General features: G+C 35.5%; 2 pseudogenes across 2 annotated transcripts; both read left to right on the forward strand.

Annotated features, from left to right (window-relative positions):
* Positions 1-602: 602 nt before the first annotated feature.
* LOC308509906 (large ribosomal subunit protein uL6-like) lies at positions 603-1,176 on the forward strand (annotated as a pseudogene). The gene has a single exon. The product of its transcript is annotated as a large ribosomal subunit protein uL6-like (transcript).
* Positions 1,177-1,489: 313 nt separating this feature from the next.
* LOC308509856 (small ribosomal subunit protein eS6-like) lies at positions 1,490-2,376 on the forward strand (annotated as a pseudogene). Its single transcript has 2 exons — positions 1,490-2,086; positions 2,208-2,376. The product of its transcript is annotated as a small ribosomal subunit protein eS6-like (transcript).
* The last annotated feature ends 14,855 nt before the right edge of the window (positions 2,377-17,231 follow it).

A 17,231-nucleotide genomic window follows, 5' to 3' on the forward strand; every position in this document is an offset into this window, starting at 1 on the left:
TAACGTGCCCCTTAGGTTAGTTTCCAATCATCTGTCAACTTCTTTAAAATCTGTGCATAGATAAGGGCCAGACCTCTTGCTTTGTAGGTATAAATAAGGAGCTTCCTAATTATTCCATGGAAGGAGGTTGCTTAAAGGGCGATTGGTAAAGTTTATTTCACTGTAATTTTTACTTTTTAAAGTTAATTTTCAGTAAGAAAGTTGAGTAAATTAGATAATTTTTCTTCATGCCATATGGCTATATAAAATAACAGAGGAATCACTGGCATTTCTGCCAATGGTGACATATTTCTTTTGGAAAAAAAATTTTTTTTTGTCTCCATTGTGTTTTCCTGATTCTTAGGAAAAAACAAAAAACAAAACTGAAAAGCTTTAAATAAAAGAAATCAATTTTATTGGGGTTTCAAAAAGAGACCAGGGACAACAAGAGAAGCAGAAAGAAAAAGAGTTGAATAAATGGAAAGAACATGTCAGGCTTGGACGTGGGTGTATTAGTATGCATGACTTCAGAACTGAATTCTATCATCAGTAAATATTTCAGTCTGGTGAACTATTATCCTTAAAACAGAAAATAATCATTCTTTGCTGCATCTACTATGAGGATGAAGACCATTCTCAGAATTAGACTGCGGACATTCCAGAAAATGTGGACATCACTCTGAAGGGATCACAGTTACTGTGAAGGGCCCCAGAGGCACCCTGCGGAGGGACTTCAATCACATCAATGTAGAACTCAGTCTCCATGGAAAGAAGAAGAGGCTCTGGGTTGACCAATGGCGGAGAGATAGAAAGGAACTGGCTACTGTTCACACTATCTGTAGTCACGTACAGAACATGATCAACGGTGTTACCTTGGGCTCCTGTTACAAGATGCGGTCTGTGTATGCTCACTTCCCCATCAACGTCATTATTCAGGAAAATGGTTCTCTTGTTGAAATCTGAAATTTCTTGGGTGAAAAATACATCTGCAGGGTTTAGATGGGGTCAGGTGTTGCTTGTTCAGTATCTCAAGCCCAGAAAGATGAGTTAATTTTTGAAGGAAATGATATTGAACTTGTATCAAATTCAGTTGCTTTGATTCAATAAGCCACAACAATTAAAAACAAGGATATCAGAAAATTTTTGGATGGTATCCATGTTTCTGAAAAAGGAACAATTCAGCAGGCTGATGAATAAGATCTAAGTTGTCCAGCTACCGAAATATCAAGATGTCGAGTGATTCCTTACTTACTTGTGATATTTTAAAGATGCAATAAAAGTCATGTGTTGATTTTGGGGGAGGGGGGGGAACAAAACAAAACAAAACAAAACACCCAGAAAATAATAACTTTTTTTCCATGTGGAGAGGATGTACTACATGCTGTCAGACCTGTAATTTTAGGGCATTAGTATTCATGTTAGCAGCACTGATGAATTCAAAATCCATTAAAAACAAAAAATGAACTTAGCTCTTTTTTGTGACATATCAGAGGCAGTCGGCTGCTTCAGGATGAAGCTGAACATCTTTTTTACAGCCATTGGCTGCTGGAAACTCATTGAAGTGGACGATGAACGCAAATGTTGTACGTTTTATGAGAAGCATATGGCCACAGAACGTGCTGCTGAGGCTCTGGGTGAAGAATAGAAAGGTTATGCAGTTGGTGGGAACAACAAACAAGGTTTCCTCATGAAGCAGGGTGTCTTGAGCCATGGCCATGTCTATCTGCTCCGGAGTAAGGGGCACTCCTGTTATAGACCAAGGAGGACTGGAGAAAGCAAGCACAAATCTGTTTGGGGTCGCAATGTAGATGCCAATCTGAGTGTTCTTGGTTATTGTAAATTTAAAAAAGGGGGAGAAAGATATTCCTGATTTCATTGATACTACTGTGCCTCGTTGCCTGGGACCTAAAAGAGCTAGCAGAATCTGCAAAATTTTCAATCTCTCTAAAGAAGATGATGTCTGCTAATATGTTGTGAGAAAGCCCCTAAACAAATAAGGTAAGAAACCTAGAACCAAAGCTCCCAAGATTAAGTGTCTTGTTACTCCACACATCCTGCAACACAAACATTGGCGTATTGCTTTGAAGAAACAGCATGAGAACATAATGTGTTATATAGATGATGCATTACAGAATTGTACACTTGAAACCCATGTAACTTTACTAACAATTGTCATCCCAACAAGCTTTAATTTAAAAAACAAAACAAAAAAAAGAAGAGAAGAAAAGTAAGGAAGAGGCTGCAGAATCTACTAAACTTCTGACCAAGAGAATGAAGGAGGTCAAAGCAAAATGCCAGGAACAGATTGCCAAGAGACACAGGCTGTCCTCTCTGAGAGCTTCTACCTCTAAGACTGAGCCAAGTCAAAAATTAGATTTTTCTAAGAGTAACAAATAAATAAAATCATACATAGAAAAGAAAAGAAAGAACTCAACCCCACAGCCTAGCCTGTACCTTGTGTATTCTTTCCTAGGAGATCACCTCATTTTCTTCTCTTTCACCTAGGCACTGCTTCTCTTTTATTCTTGCTCTATAATGCCTATGTAATAGGCCTTTTACCACCTAAATATATTTCCTATCCATCCACTTCTCACTATTGTCACTGCTACAACTTTAGACATCATATGTTCCCTGGGTTACTGTAATTGCTTCCTATCAGGTCTTACTCAGCTGCATGTGTCGTTCTCTAATGATTTCCCCTTACTTGCATCTAGAGTAATCCCTTCAAAATACAAATCTTAATTCACAATCCCCTTTGCTAAGAAAGCTGCAATGAGTTCCATCGCTTTTAGGATAAAGACTATGGCTTACACGGCCTATATTGTCTGTTTGTCCAACTACATCTTTAGCTTCATCTCTTACCATGCTCCCCTTCACTCTTCCTCTCTTGTTTCCTCCTTTCCCAGGGCATTGGCATATGCTCTTCTCTCTTCCTGGAATGCTCTTTTCTCTCCTTTCTTTACCTCGTTAATTCCTGCTAATGGTTCTTAACTTTGCTCAAGGAGCTGTACCTCAGAGAAACCTTTTCTTAATTGCCATCTCGACCAGCTGAAATCTTATATGTTCATCCAGCACAGGGTAGCTCTCCTTCATTTCACATTACTGGTGCAATTTTACATTGTTAAAGTTTGTATAATGCCTAACTCCCCACTAAGTTGTAAGATCTTTGTTCTTGCTCACCATTATATTTCTAGCACCTAGCACAGTGCCTGACATAGAGCAAGTTCTCAAATATTACTGAGTGAATGAAAACTGTCTTATCTTCGTATCATACTATATTTCAAAGAAGTATGTCTTATAAAACTTATGACCAAGCCACCAACTTGTAGCCCAGGCTCTGTCACCAAGTTTGCCTTTAGTTTCTGTGCTTAAATCCTTGTCTTGGTTCTTTGCCCAATATTGCAGTCCATTCCTGTTTCTCCCTCTGGTCATTGCAAGATCTTAAATCTTGCCTCTGGAAACCCAGTTCCTGTGTTTGCCCACTCTCTTTTCTATGTCGGAGCAGTTAGCTGTTAATATTTTCTCCATTCAATCCCATATAGTCTTTCCAGCTTCTAAGCTCCCACAGCCTTTGTTGTGACATTTACATTTTTTTAAGAACAACTCTTAATAATTAAATATGTGTAAATAACTGTCAATCCCTGCTCTTCAATTTAAAAATTCATTTGTAACTTTACTAGTCAAATATTGAAAACTGTGATTCAGACTGAGTCAAAACACAAAAGAATAGTATCTCATAACTAGGAGTCCAGAGGTCTGCCAGGGCACAGGCATGATGAGGTCATGGGCTCGGTGATGACACCGATGTCCAGGGTCGTTTAATGTCTGTTCTCTGCCATCCTCAGTGTTTTCTTTGTCCTAAGCCTGATACCCCTTGTGATTGCAAGATGGCCACCAGTGTCAACCAGAGCCGTGCATTTCTTGGTTCAGGTCTAGCAAAATAAAGAGAAAGGAACTTTTTTTAAACTCCTAAAACATACAATGTAAGTTGTTTCCTTCAGCCTGATTGTACCAACGTTAGTTATATTCCCATCCCTGACCAATAATAACCATCAGGGCATACAATGCATTTATTGGTTTGGAAATTAATCATTAATTAATCAATTAATTAATCAATTAATTTGGAATTCATTCAAGATGCCTGAATGAAGTCAGGGTTCTGCTAGGATGGAGGAGGGAGGGAGTGGATGCTGGCTGGGTAACAAACAGTATTCACTACAAATAGAATAACTACCATGGGCAAAGGGCTGGGTATAACACTAAGAGATAATGAAAAACAAAACTTTTGTAAGTTTGAGGAGACAGAGGAGTAAATAAATAAGTACAGTAAAAAGTCATGAATGTTAAACAGTGGTGTAAACCACAGGGAGCCCTTTCCTCTTGGGGTATGGGGATTGTAGGAGCAAGGGAGTCAGTTTTGCTGGTTGTCTTATGGAGTCCTATTCTGTGGCTGATAGACCTTGCTGTTCATTGGCCCTCAGGGAGGAGGCTGATTAGATGATGACAGCAAAGGCATTTAACTTTCTGTCTTTGGATATTGCCTCCCCTGCCTTACCGAATAAACCTGTATGAAAATTTAAGTGAGTGGTTTAGGTAATTTTCCCAAGCCACAATGAGTTGGGGAGATATTCAGTTTAGCTACATCATTCCATTGCATCTTACAAAATGAAGCCCCATGGTTTAAACCTTGAAGGCTGTCACAAAGGAAGCTCATCTATTCCCAAGTCTTCCTCCTTTTTTTCACTTCTTTTTAACTTGTTCCCTGTAGGGGTCCTCAGTGCCCTTCTGTTCTTCTGGATATATCCTGGCATGTTCCATGCTTCTCCCTTCCATCTTCTCAAACGTATCCACTTATTCTCTCCTTGTGTTTTGCCGATTTCACTGCCTCTGTTGTCTAATGAAGTGCCAGAATATTCTCTTCTGCTCAGCTCTTTTGGCCTTGTAGAGGGGAGGAGTGAGGACAAGACATGAATGGGTACGTGTGGGGTTAGGAGAAAAACCATGGAGGTTTTTACCCTGTTTGACAGCTGGCTTTTCCCCTAAACCTGAAATTGGTGCCTCTTTATTAGAGAATTGATCTTTTTCTTCCATATTAAATAAGGAATTAATATTTTAAGTATTAACTAAAATATTAAAAATATTTCTTCCTGATATTTCTCAGGAATGACTTTATTATGCTAAGGCAGCCTTTCCTTCTCTGGTTTATAAGACACCCTTCTATAATCTCCTAATGAATGGGATAACACTCAAATTACTTCTCTTTAATCTCTATGTTTAGGCTATGACCAGTGAGGGAACTAGAAAGAATGACTTGTAATGTGGTGATACAGGAAGTTTATAGGAAGCTCATGGCATTTGAACTGGGCATTAAAGAATGAGAACTGTAGTTAATAAGAATAGGTGTGAGAAAGGTGAATTCTGGGGCTGAGGGACCAGTGGATATAAAACACGGAAGCATAAAACTGATACATTCTGTGCAGGAAAAGTTATCCTTGAAAGACTGAAATTGTATTTTGACAACTTGGTTATTGTATCCTTAAATCTTTCTTTTTAAAAAATCCCATATAAAATACTTCTTTGTGAAACTATTTTTAACTGAGTCTAGTATGGCAGTGTTCCCCCAATCTTATTTTTAATTCTTGACTTGAATTTGTAGGTAGGAGTGACAAATGAATTTGTGTTTAATTACATTAATTCTTCTAGTTTAAAAATAAAGGTAGGTGATGACATATTGTGAATCATACTCTTAAAAGTGGAGATGGGCATTGGTGGGTAGGAGCACAAAGTAATTTTTGCAGAGGAGAATTATGGCTAATGAAGGATATTTGATTTTAGTTATGTCTTAATTCTTCATATGTCAAATTAAAGTTCCAGGCTAAGAAATTAATTTCATATCCTGATGATTTCCCCAAAGTATCAATCATTATATGGCAATTTTCTTAAAGTCTGGGAATATAAAACTACAAGCCATCCAAATTCTACATATTAAAATCTGATTCTGTTTCTTTGCAGTCTTTTATTGCTTCTCATCCTTCTCTCTTGCCTAATATTTTACTGCTAAATGAAATGAAAGGAGCTAATAGACACCTTGCTCTTCCATTTCATGGAAAGATCAATTAAAATAGCTGTAGAAAATTTGTTATAATCCTTGGTTAGGTTTAGGGACAGTTGAAAATGTGTTTTTCTGGCCTGCCTTTTGATGATACTAGCACATTTGAAAGAAGTGTACCTAAAGTAAAAAGGGACACTTCCTCAGCTCAGGATAGTTTCTTGGTTCCACATTTTGTTCCTGAAGCATCTAGTTGGAGAAGAGGCTAGAAATCCTGTGAAGCCTGTAGATAGTTGTGGTCAAAGACTGGCCAGTATTTGCTTAAAATTCTCTGAGATCTTCAAAGGAAATTTTATCAAATTATGACAAGCGTCATTTGTTATTCTCTTGACTTCCTAGCTTAAATCTTGTAAAAATGTGTTTATGTTTTAGCTGTATTGCCATTTAGATTAAATGCCTGATCTGTCAAATATTATATTTGGAAGGGATTTTGGACTTTGCTTTGTCCATCTTCTTCATTTTCCTCTTGGGACAAGCTTAGTGAACTCATATTGCATTTTGAAGAATAGATTTAGAAGTTAGGAAATAGAATCATTGTTTTGTGTTGCTTTTGGTATAAAGCACAGTTCTACAGAGATCAGATTTGAAATGTCAAAAGAACAGTGAATAAACATACAGGCTAAGGAAGTCTAAAGGAACATCACCAAAGCTAGGAAAGTTAAATTTCAATTTAGAACATGGCCTTAGAGGTGTCAGGTTGGGTAGCTGATATCCCAGTTTAGATGGCTCCATGGGGTAGCTGGGAGAAAATGGCCAACATAGCAAATGGTGAATTCCACTACTGAAATTCATGAATGCTCAATCCTTTATTTTTTAAAAAGGTGGCCATAGTCAAGTATTCTCTACTTAATGATATTGGTTTGTTTCCCCCCCAAATTGGTTGTAAAACAAATTTTATATCATGAAATTGTTCTCACCATGATTGGCATAATGGATTGGAAATATTCTCTCAGGGAAGTTTTTTGGTTTCAACATGAAATACAAAACAAGACAAAAACTCTATGCATAAAATATTCTATTGCCTTTTGGAAACTTACATTACATAGAACTAAAATCATGTGAAATGTTAATGACCCGCAAGTTTCAACATGCAAAAACCTTGCCAGAAATTTTATTCTCAAGGGACTAAACTTATTTGAAGGAAATGATCCTTCAAATGACCTTGCCTGGAAAGTCAGTCATTAGTGACGGAACAATATAAAGTGATGTTGCTGCATAACAAATTACTATAAATGTATTGGCTTAAAAAAACATCCATTTATAAAGTCACAGGGTGCATCAAGTTATTTTTACACTTGGACTCTGACTTCCCTTTCTGCCATTAACTGAAGAAAATTCTCTACTTTTAAAGGGCTTCTGTGATTAGATTAGGCCCACCAGGTTAATTTCCATTTTGCTTAATCGAGTAATATAATTATAGTTGTATCCTACCATATTCATGGGTTCCACCCACACTCAAAGGGGAGGAGGTTATATAACAATGAGGGTGATTGGAGGCCATTCATAGAGTTCTGCCCACCACAGGGATAAGCTTGGATTTCTATAACCCAAATATTTTCCTTTAAAAATTCCAAAGCATAAGCTAAAAATTGGACAAATGTTAGTTTATGCATTGTTTCTATAGCTAACGCATTTCTATAGACCTATATTTTAAAGAGTTTTAAGCTTTTAAATTTTTAGCCCAATTTAATTTTTAGTTTAATATACATTGCTTCCTGGTTATGAATAGACATTGTAGTCATACAATGTCTGCCAATTAATTTGCGAACTTATCTTTGAAAAAGTGCTCCCTACCTCATTACTGACTATCACTATGGTTACCTTCAAAGTCCTCCCCTTAGGAAGCTATGCACTAATGCCAGCACCTAGTCCACTCTTCAAAGCAAGTTTGGAACTCTTTTTCTGAAATGGCCATCAGAGCTGTCATCGTATTGATCAGAGCCGAACCTTGATTCCCTGAATGTCATCAAAATGTCTTTCAATATTTCCTTTGTCTTCAGGTACAGAAAGAAGTCATTGGGGGCCAGATTAGGTGAATAGTGAGGGTGTTTCAATACAGTTGTTTGTTTACTGACTAAAAACCCCCTCACAGACAGTGCCGTGTGAGCTGGTGCATTGTTGTAATGCAAGAGCTCTTTTGGGACCATTTTTGCACACATCTTTCTCATGACAAGATTTTCAGTTAAGATTTTCCTGTTCCTCTATCGATGTTTTCTTGGTCTGCTATGCTTCTTACAGTCAGCCGACGATTTTGATGCACAATTCAATGAATTTTTGCAATGTTTTCATCAGTTCTGCTCGTTACTAGATGCCCTGACCTCTCTTCATCAGTGACACGTTCTCTCCCCTCAGAAAAACGTTTAATACTTTTGTACACTGCCATTTTCTTCATGGCATTATCCCCATAAACTTGGACTAACATGTCCCTGATTTCACTTCCACTCTTGCCAAGTTTAACAAGAAATTTAATGTTTGTTCGTTGCTCTAATTCAGGCTCAGACATACTTGCAATGGCACACAAAAACACGGAACAACAATAATGAACGCCACTCAAGATACCACTTGACAACAATAATGAACGCCAGCAAGATACCACTACACGTCCACACAAACACAGGTGGGAGGTTATGAAACCTCACCGAGCTGTTTGTACAGTGCTGCCAATGTAAGTGCATGATGTCAAGTTCGTGTTGTATTAGACCTCGTATATAAAACATACACACAGATATGTAATACACAAGGAATATAAATAAATACTGTTAATGTTTTTGCCATATTTTATCTTAATCTTTTTTGTGTGCACAATGTGTGTTTCAGTTTTTAAATTTTCAGTCATATTTTTGGTGACACTATCTGCATCATTAGTTTTCATTATGTTTTTATCATAATCATTCCTCATGCTGTTTAATACTTTTCATAGGCAAACTATTAATAGTTCCATGATAAATGCTGCCTGTAGATTAATCTGTTTAATTTGTATTTTTATTGATCTAGTGCTAATACTTAATCTGTTTAATTTGTTAATCTGTTTAATTTGTATTTTTATTGATTTAGTGCTAATACTTACTTTTTATGAAATGGAAAATATCCACTATATTTTAATGATTCATACTTCTAAATTATTATTTCCATAACAGTGAATTTTTGCATAATGAGCTTTCTTTAAGTGGATGCATACAACTTTCTTTAATCAATCATACACCTGTACAGAAGGTAGGAAGTTCCCTAGTGAAGAGTTAAATTTTTCCTGTATAAGTTTTTCTTTTTTTTTTTTTTTAGAATGTTATAGTTAAATTTTTAATTAGTCTTTGATCTGTTGTTGATTGAAACAGGTCCATCCATTTAATAGTACATTGAAATGTGTAGTTTATAAAGTAGTCTCTACTTCTATTACAAACAGAAAAGAAATAAAGGGTCTCTAGGAACAAAATTAATTGCTCTGTATCAAGTTGCACTGCCATTTAAAGCAAATTTGCCTTTGTATTATGATTGTATTCTCCATTATTTGAAAATTTTAGGCAGATATCAGTTTCAGTTTTGTGGAGTTTCTATTGTCAAGCTGACTATTGTTTGTTATTTGTTCAATCTTAACTTCATTAACCTTGAATGAGTGTATTTTTGGTGAAAAAAATTCTTTATAATATCCATTTTTATTTTTTAAAAGTATTTCTTATGTCTCACATTTAATTTTGAAAATATTATAATGATATGTATGGTGATGGAAGGAGAACTGACTCTGGGTGGTGAACACACAATGCAATATATATATGATATATTATTTTACTAACAAATGTCATCCTAATAAATTTAATAAAAATTAAAAAAGGAAAGTACTATCATAATATGTTAATATTATTGATTATTTTATTAAACTGTTATGTTCCAAATTTGGCACTTTAAACATTGTGAATGCTGTAGATGATTCAAAAAAAATTTGTGGAATCACAATTTTAATTGGACTGCCGACTCTCATGAGTTTCATTCTCACTTCAGAATCCACTTGCTCTGATTTTAAACTATTTTAATCAGTAGATTAAGAGACCACAAATATAGTTCCAATCCACAATGACCTCACTCCCATAAATAGATTTCCAATGAAGAAGAGGGAGAATGCTTTATTTCTTTTATCCCCTAATTGCTTTTAGCTTCTGCAAAGGTTCTGTTTTGGTCCAGGTGGTTGTTTTGAAGCATGTTGTGCTTTCTGAATCTCTTAAAATATTTACAGATGATGAATCTGCAGCCAAAACACTCAATAAACAGCACCTGCAGAACTTAGACTTTGTCTAAACTTGGAAGTTGGAACTGACGACTGGTGGTTTGGCTAGGCCTAGGGAATGTGATTTTTGGAGGACAGTTTCAGAAATTTGATATAAAACCTTTAATCATATTTACAACCTAACTACCAGATTTCTTTTTATACAGTATATCTTGTCATTTTATTATAGTTTCAATTGTTTTTTTAAATGTAATATGTCAAGTTTCCAATTTTTTTTGGTAATTAAGAGATTTTATAAATGTTACAAATTTGCAAAATTGTACCTTTAAGTTAATTTGGGGCTGAAAGTAAGATTCCCTGAATGTATTACGCAGGGGATCAGTTTTTGTCTCTGCACTAACCCTCCATCCAGGGGTGTGCTGGCAAATATTTAATAACTGGCTTGCCAAAAATAAAGAAAGAAAAGCCCTGATTTGTAGCATGAGCTGATTTCCATGTAAATACTTCCTCCATGACTACGTTTAAAGTAGCAAAATTGCTAGCGTGCAAAATTTCTGATCATTTAATAATCGGCCGATGAGCTGGTATAATTAGGAACTGCTATAAGTCTGCTGCAGCATACCATTGCCGGAGTCTATGTTATCTCCTGACATACACTCACCTGTCTCAGGTATCCACAATTCAAGAATTTTCGTGTCTTTGTATATTTCCATGTTGTTTATTGTATTAGATTCATGGAGAAGCTGAAACTTTAAGAAGGTTTTAACTCTTTTAATTTTCATGCAACAAAATTGCCAACAGCAACTTCCTGCCTTTGAACACTTTCTTTGCATTGAGAGCAAGAGATCTGATTTTTAGGAAGAAAATAAAGTTTGTTATCCATTCACTTCCCCCAACCCCTGAAGTAAATTGAGTGAGAGAGAAAAGGGAAGAGGAATTGTAAAGGCAAAATTTAGTCTAATGATGTTTATGGCTGTTTTTTTTTTTTAAATTAAAGTTTATTGGATTGACAATTGTTAGTAAAGATACATAAGTTTCAGGTGTCCAATTCTGTAATACATCATTTATGTATCACATTGTGTGTTCACCACCCAGAGTCAGTTCTCCTTCCATCACCTTGTATTTGATCCCTTTTACTTCATCTACCACCTCCCTCCTGCCCCTTCCCCTCTGGTAACCATTAAACTGTTAACTGTGTCTATGAGTTTTTGTTTCTTCATTTGTTTGTCTTGTTCCTTTGTTGTTTTCATTTTTATATACTCTTTATGGCTTTTATATGAACTTCTGAGGTGTAAGTACAGGTACTTTTTTCCTAGTAAAGAGTTGGTTCTAAAAAGTGTGCTGAAAGAATAAAATTCTGCTTGCCTAGACTGAAGATGGAGAGTCACTTAGGCTCTTTTAAAAATTACAGTAGCTGTCTGAGGATGTTTTATAGAGTGGTCTTACAACAGTGAAGCAGAATAAGAGAAAGGAAATGATGTCAAAATGGCATTATCATCCATCTCTCACTGCTCTTGAAGCAGTCCTCCAAGAATTTTGTGGCTTCAGTCTTCAAATGTGGTTAATTAGGCCTTATAAACAAAGGAGGTGGTGAGCGAGAAGTTCTAAGCCTTTTAGTCAATCCTGGTTAGGTCAACTAGCAAGAGAGAATGAAGTCTACCCAAGTTTCCATTCTCTTGGCTTACCCAACATTTCATTTACTTACTTGTATTTGGATGATTTTGATTAAATTCACCTGGGCTCCCAGAGACACATGATTGTATTGCAAGGACCTCTCCAGGAACATTGAGGGATCTCAGTGATCATCAAAGCGATTGCTAATATTTAAAACAGTGAAAATACGACCCCCTGTATATTCTCTTTGAAAGATAAAAATAATTATTTTTTCTTTATTTATTCTATTAAAGTTATTGGGGTGAAAATGGTTAGTAAAATTACATAGGTTTCAAGTGTACAATTCTATAATACATCATCTATATATCACATTGTCTGTTCACTACCTAAAATCAGTTCTCCTTCCATCACCATATATTTGATCCTCTTTTCCTTCTTCTGTCACCCTTTCTTCCCCTTACCCTCTGGTAACCACTAAACTATTGTCTGTGTCTATGAGTTTTTGTTTCTTTGTTTGTTTGTGTGTTCCTTTGTTGTTTCCACATATAACTGAAGTTATATGGTTCTTGACATTTCCTGCCCAACTTATTTTGCTTAGCATGACAATCTCAAGATCCATCCATGTTGCTGCAAATGGCAGTATTTCATCTTTTGTTATGGCAGAGTAGTATTCCATTGTGTATACTGTGTTTCCCTGAAAATAAGACCTAGCCAGGCAATCAGCTCTAATGTGTCTTTTGGAGCAAACATTAATATAAGACCCTGTCTTATTTTACTATAATATAAGACCAGGTCTTTAATATGATATAATATAGTACAGTACAGTACAGTACAGTATAGTATAACAAAACATAACATAACATAACATAACATAACATAACATAACATAAAACACCAGGTCTTATATTATGCTCCAAAAGACGCATTAGAGCTGAGTGTCCAGCTAGGTCTTATTTTCAGGGAAACAGGGTATATACCACATCTTAATTATCCAACCATCTATCAAAGGACACTTTGGTTATTTCCATGTCTTGGCCACTGTAAATAATCCTGCAATGTTATTCTTGGGAGTACAGGTGACTCAGTTGCTTGCTTAAGTTGCCTTTTCTCCATGATTACCTACTTTCTTTTGCCAAATTAAAATTCAACAAAAATAGTTTTTTTGAGTACATTTATTACACTTGGGAAAACTTATGTTGGCATGAAAAGTTTTAGAAATTCTTACTGTATTTTTATTTTCAGAAACACTTGCATATACCATTAGAATTGGATTGACTCTTTTTTTTAAATTAAAGTTTATTGGGATGACAATTGTTAGTAAAGTTATATAGATTTCAGGTGTACAGTTCTGTAATACATTATCTATATCTCACATTGTGTGTTCACCACCCAGAGTCAGTTCTCCTTCCATCACCATATATTTGATCCCCCTTACCTTCATCTCCCACCCGCCACCCCCTTTACCCTCTGGTAACCACTAAACTATCATCTGTGTCTATGAGTTTTTGTTTCTCATTTGTTTGTCTTGTTCTTTTGTTGTTTTTGGTTTATATACCACATATCAGGTGTAATCATATGGTTCTCTGCTTTTTCTGTCCGACTTATTTCGCTTAGCATTATACTCTCAAGATCCATCCATGTTGTCACATATGTTCCTATATCATCATTTCTTACTGCCGAATAGTATTCCATTGTGTATATATATACCACAACTTCTTTATCCGTTCATCTATTGAAGGACATTTTGGTTGTTTCCATGTCTTGGCTACCATAAACAAAACTGCAATGACCATTGGAACACACGTGTCTATATGTATAAATGATTTCAGATTTTTTTGGTAGATACCCAGGAGAGGGATTGCTGGGTCATATGGTAATTCTATTCGTAATTTTTTGAGGAACCTCCACACTGCCTTCCATAGCGGCTGCACCAGTCTGCATTCCCACCAACAGTGTATGAGGGTTCCTTTTTCTCCACAGCCTCTCCAACACTTTTACTATTTGTCATTGATGATAGCCATTCTGACTGGGGTGAGGTGATATCTCATTGTGGTTTTTATTTGCATTTCTTTGATGATTAGTGATGTTGAGCATTTTTTCATATGTCTATTTGCGATTTGTATGTCCTCTTTGGAGAAATGTCTCTTGGTGTCCTCTGCCCTTTTTTCAGTTGGGTTGTTTGTTTTTCTGTTGTTGAATTTCATGAGTTCCTTGTATATTTTGGATATTAGACCCTTATTGGAGGCACCGTTTGCAAAAATCTTCTCCCATTCAGTTGGTTGTCTCTTTATTTTGTTGATGGTTTCTTTTGCTGTGCAGAAGCTTTTAAGTTTCATATAGTCCTATTTGTTTATTTTAGCTTTTACTTCCCTTGCCTTTGGAGTCAAATTCATAAAATGCTCTTTGAACCCAAGGTCCATAAGTTTAGTACCTATGTTTTCTTCTATGCAGTTTATTGTGTCAGGTCTTATGCTTAAGTCTTTGATCCATTTTGAATTAATTTTGGTAGATGGTGGCAGATAGCAGTCCAGTTTCATTCTTTTGCACGTGGCTATCCAATTCTCCCTGCATCATTTATTGAAGAGTTTGTCTTTTCTCCATTGTATGTTTTTAGCTTCTTTGTCAAAAATTATCTGTCCATATTTATGTGGTTTTATTTCTGGGTTCTCAATTCTATTCCATTGGTCTATGTGTCTGTTATTCTGCAAATACTATGCTGTTTTTATTATTGTAGCCCTGTAGAACAAGCTAAAGTCAGGGGAGTGTGATACCTCCAGTATTATTCTTTTTTCTTAAGATTGCTTTGGCTATTCAGGGTCTTTTGTGGTTCCAAATGAATCTGATGATTTTTTGTTCTATGTCTTTAAAAAATGCCATTGGGATTTTGATGGGAATTGCATTAAATGTGTATATTGCTTTGGGTAATAAGGTCATTTTAACTATGTTGATTCTTCCAATCCATGAGCATGGATTGTCTTTCCTTTTCTTTGTGTCTTCTTCAATTTCTTTTAAAAATGTCATAGTTTTCAGCATATAGGTCTTTCACATCCTTGGTTAAGTTTATTCTTAGGTATTTTATTCTTTTTGCTGCAATTGCACAAGGAATTTTTTTTTGTACTTCTTTTTCTGAGATTTCATTGTTAGTATATAGGAAAGCAATGGACTTTTGTATGTTGATTTCTGAGATTTCATTGTTAGTATATAGGAAAGCAATGAACTTTTGTACTTTACTGTATTCGTTGATTGTTTGTAATAGCTTTTTGGTGGAGTCTTTAGGGTTTTTATATATAGCATCATGTCATCTGCAAAGAGTGACAATTTAACTTCTTCATTCCCCATTTGGATGCCTTTTATTTCTATCTCTTGCCTGATTGCTCTGGTGAGGACTTTCAACACTATGTTGAAAAGCAGAGGTGATAGGGGACAGCCCTGTCATATATATTTCTGAACGTAGAGTAAAGGGCTTCAGTTTTTCACCATTAATTATGAGATTAGCTGAGGGCTTGTCATAGATGGCCTTTATTATGTTAAGGTATTTTCCTTCTATACCTATTTTATTAAGTGTTTTAATTATAAATGGATGTTGTATCTTGTCAAATGCTTTTTCTGCATCAATTGATATAACCATATGATTTTTGTTCCTTATTTTGTTTATGTGATGTATCACATTGATAGATTTGCAGCTGTTGGACCACTTTGTGCCCCGAGATGAACCCCACTTTGTCATGATGAATAATCTTTTTAATGCATTGTTGTATTCGATTTGCTAAAATTTTGTTTAGGATTTTTGCATCAGTATTCATCAGAGATATTGGTCTGTAGTTTTCTTTTTGTGTGTTGTCTTTACCAGGTTTTGGTATCAGGGTAATGTTGGCCTCATAAAGTGTGTTAGGGAGTACTGTCTCTTCTTCAATTTTTTGGAAGAGTTTGAGCAGGGTTGGTATTAGATCCTCTTTGAAGGTTTGGTAGAATTCCCTATTGAAGCCATCTGGTCCAGGACTTTTGCTTTTGGGAAGGTTTTGGATGACTGATTCAGTTTCGTTACTGGTGATCAGTCTGTTTAGATTTTCCAGTTCTTCATGGTTCAGCCTTGGAAGACTGTATGTTTCTAAGAAGTTGTCCATTTCTTCTAGGTTATTGAATTTGGTGGCATATAGTCATTCATAGTATTCTTGGATGATTCTTTGTATTTCTGTGGTGTCCGTGATAACTTCCACTTTCTCATTTCTGATTTTGTTAATTAGTGTCTTCTCTCTTTTTATTTTAGTGAGTCTAGCCAAGGGTTTGTCAATTTTGTTAATCTTTCCAAAGAACCAGCTCTTTCTCACATTATTTTTTTTTCTATTGTCTGTTTGTTCTCTATTTCATTTAGTTCTGCTCTGATTTTTGTTATTTCATTTCTTCTTCTGACCTTGGGTTTCATTTGTTCTTTTTCTAGTTCTTTAAGGTGTAACATGAGGCTGTTTATTTGGGATTTTTCTGGTTTCTTGAGATAGGCCTGTTATGATATAAATTTCCCTCTAAAACTGCTTTCACTGCATTCCAAAAATTTTGGTAGAATGTATTTTCATTGTCATTTGTTTCTATGTATCTTTTGATCTCTCCTCTAATTTCTTCTTTGACCCAGTCGTTCTTTAAAAGTATGTTGTTTAATCTCCATGTATTTGTGTTTTTTCCTGCTTTCTTTTTGCAGTTGATATCCAATTTCAAAGCCTTGTGTTCAAGAGTATGCTTGGTATGATTTCAATCTTGTTAAATTTGCTGAGGCTGATTTTATGTCTCAATATATAGTCCATCCTTGAGAATGTTCCATGTAGACTAGAAAGAAATGTATAGTCTGATGTTTTAGGATGAAGTGCTCTATATATGTCAGTTATGTCCATTTCTTGTAATGTGTCATTTAGGGCTGTTATTTTGTTATTAATTTTCTGTTTGGATGATCCATCCATAGTTGTCAATGATGTATTTAAGTCTCCTAGTATAATTTTGTTTTGGTCATTTTTCTCCCTTTAGTTCTGTTAGTAGTTGCTTGGTATATTTCGGTGCTCCCTGATTAGGGGCATAAATATTGATGACTGTTATGTCTTCTTGTTGTATAGTCCCCTTTACCATTATGAAGTGTCCTTCTTTGTCTCTTGTTACCTTTTTCACCCTGAAGTCTGTTTCGTCTGATATCAGTATAGCCACACCTTATTTATCTGGGTACCATTTGCTTGGAGTGTCAATTATTACCCTTTCACTTTGAGTTTATGCTTGTCCTTGTAGCTGAGATGTGTCTCTTGGAGACAGCATATAGTTGGATTTAGTTTTTTA

The sequence above is a fragment of the Rhinolophus hipposideros genome (assembly GCF_964194185.1).
Source record: "Rhinolophus hipposideros genome assembly, chromosome: 17".
Taxonomy (NCBI): Eukaryota; Metazoa; Chordata; class Mammalia; order Chiroptera; family Rhinolophidae; genus Rhinolophus; species Rhinolophus hipposideros.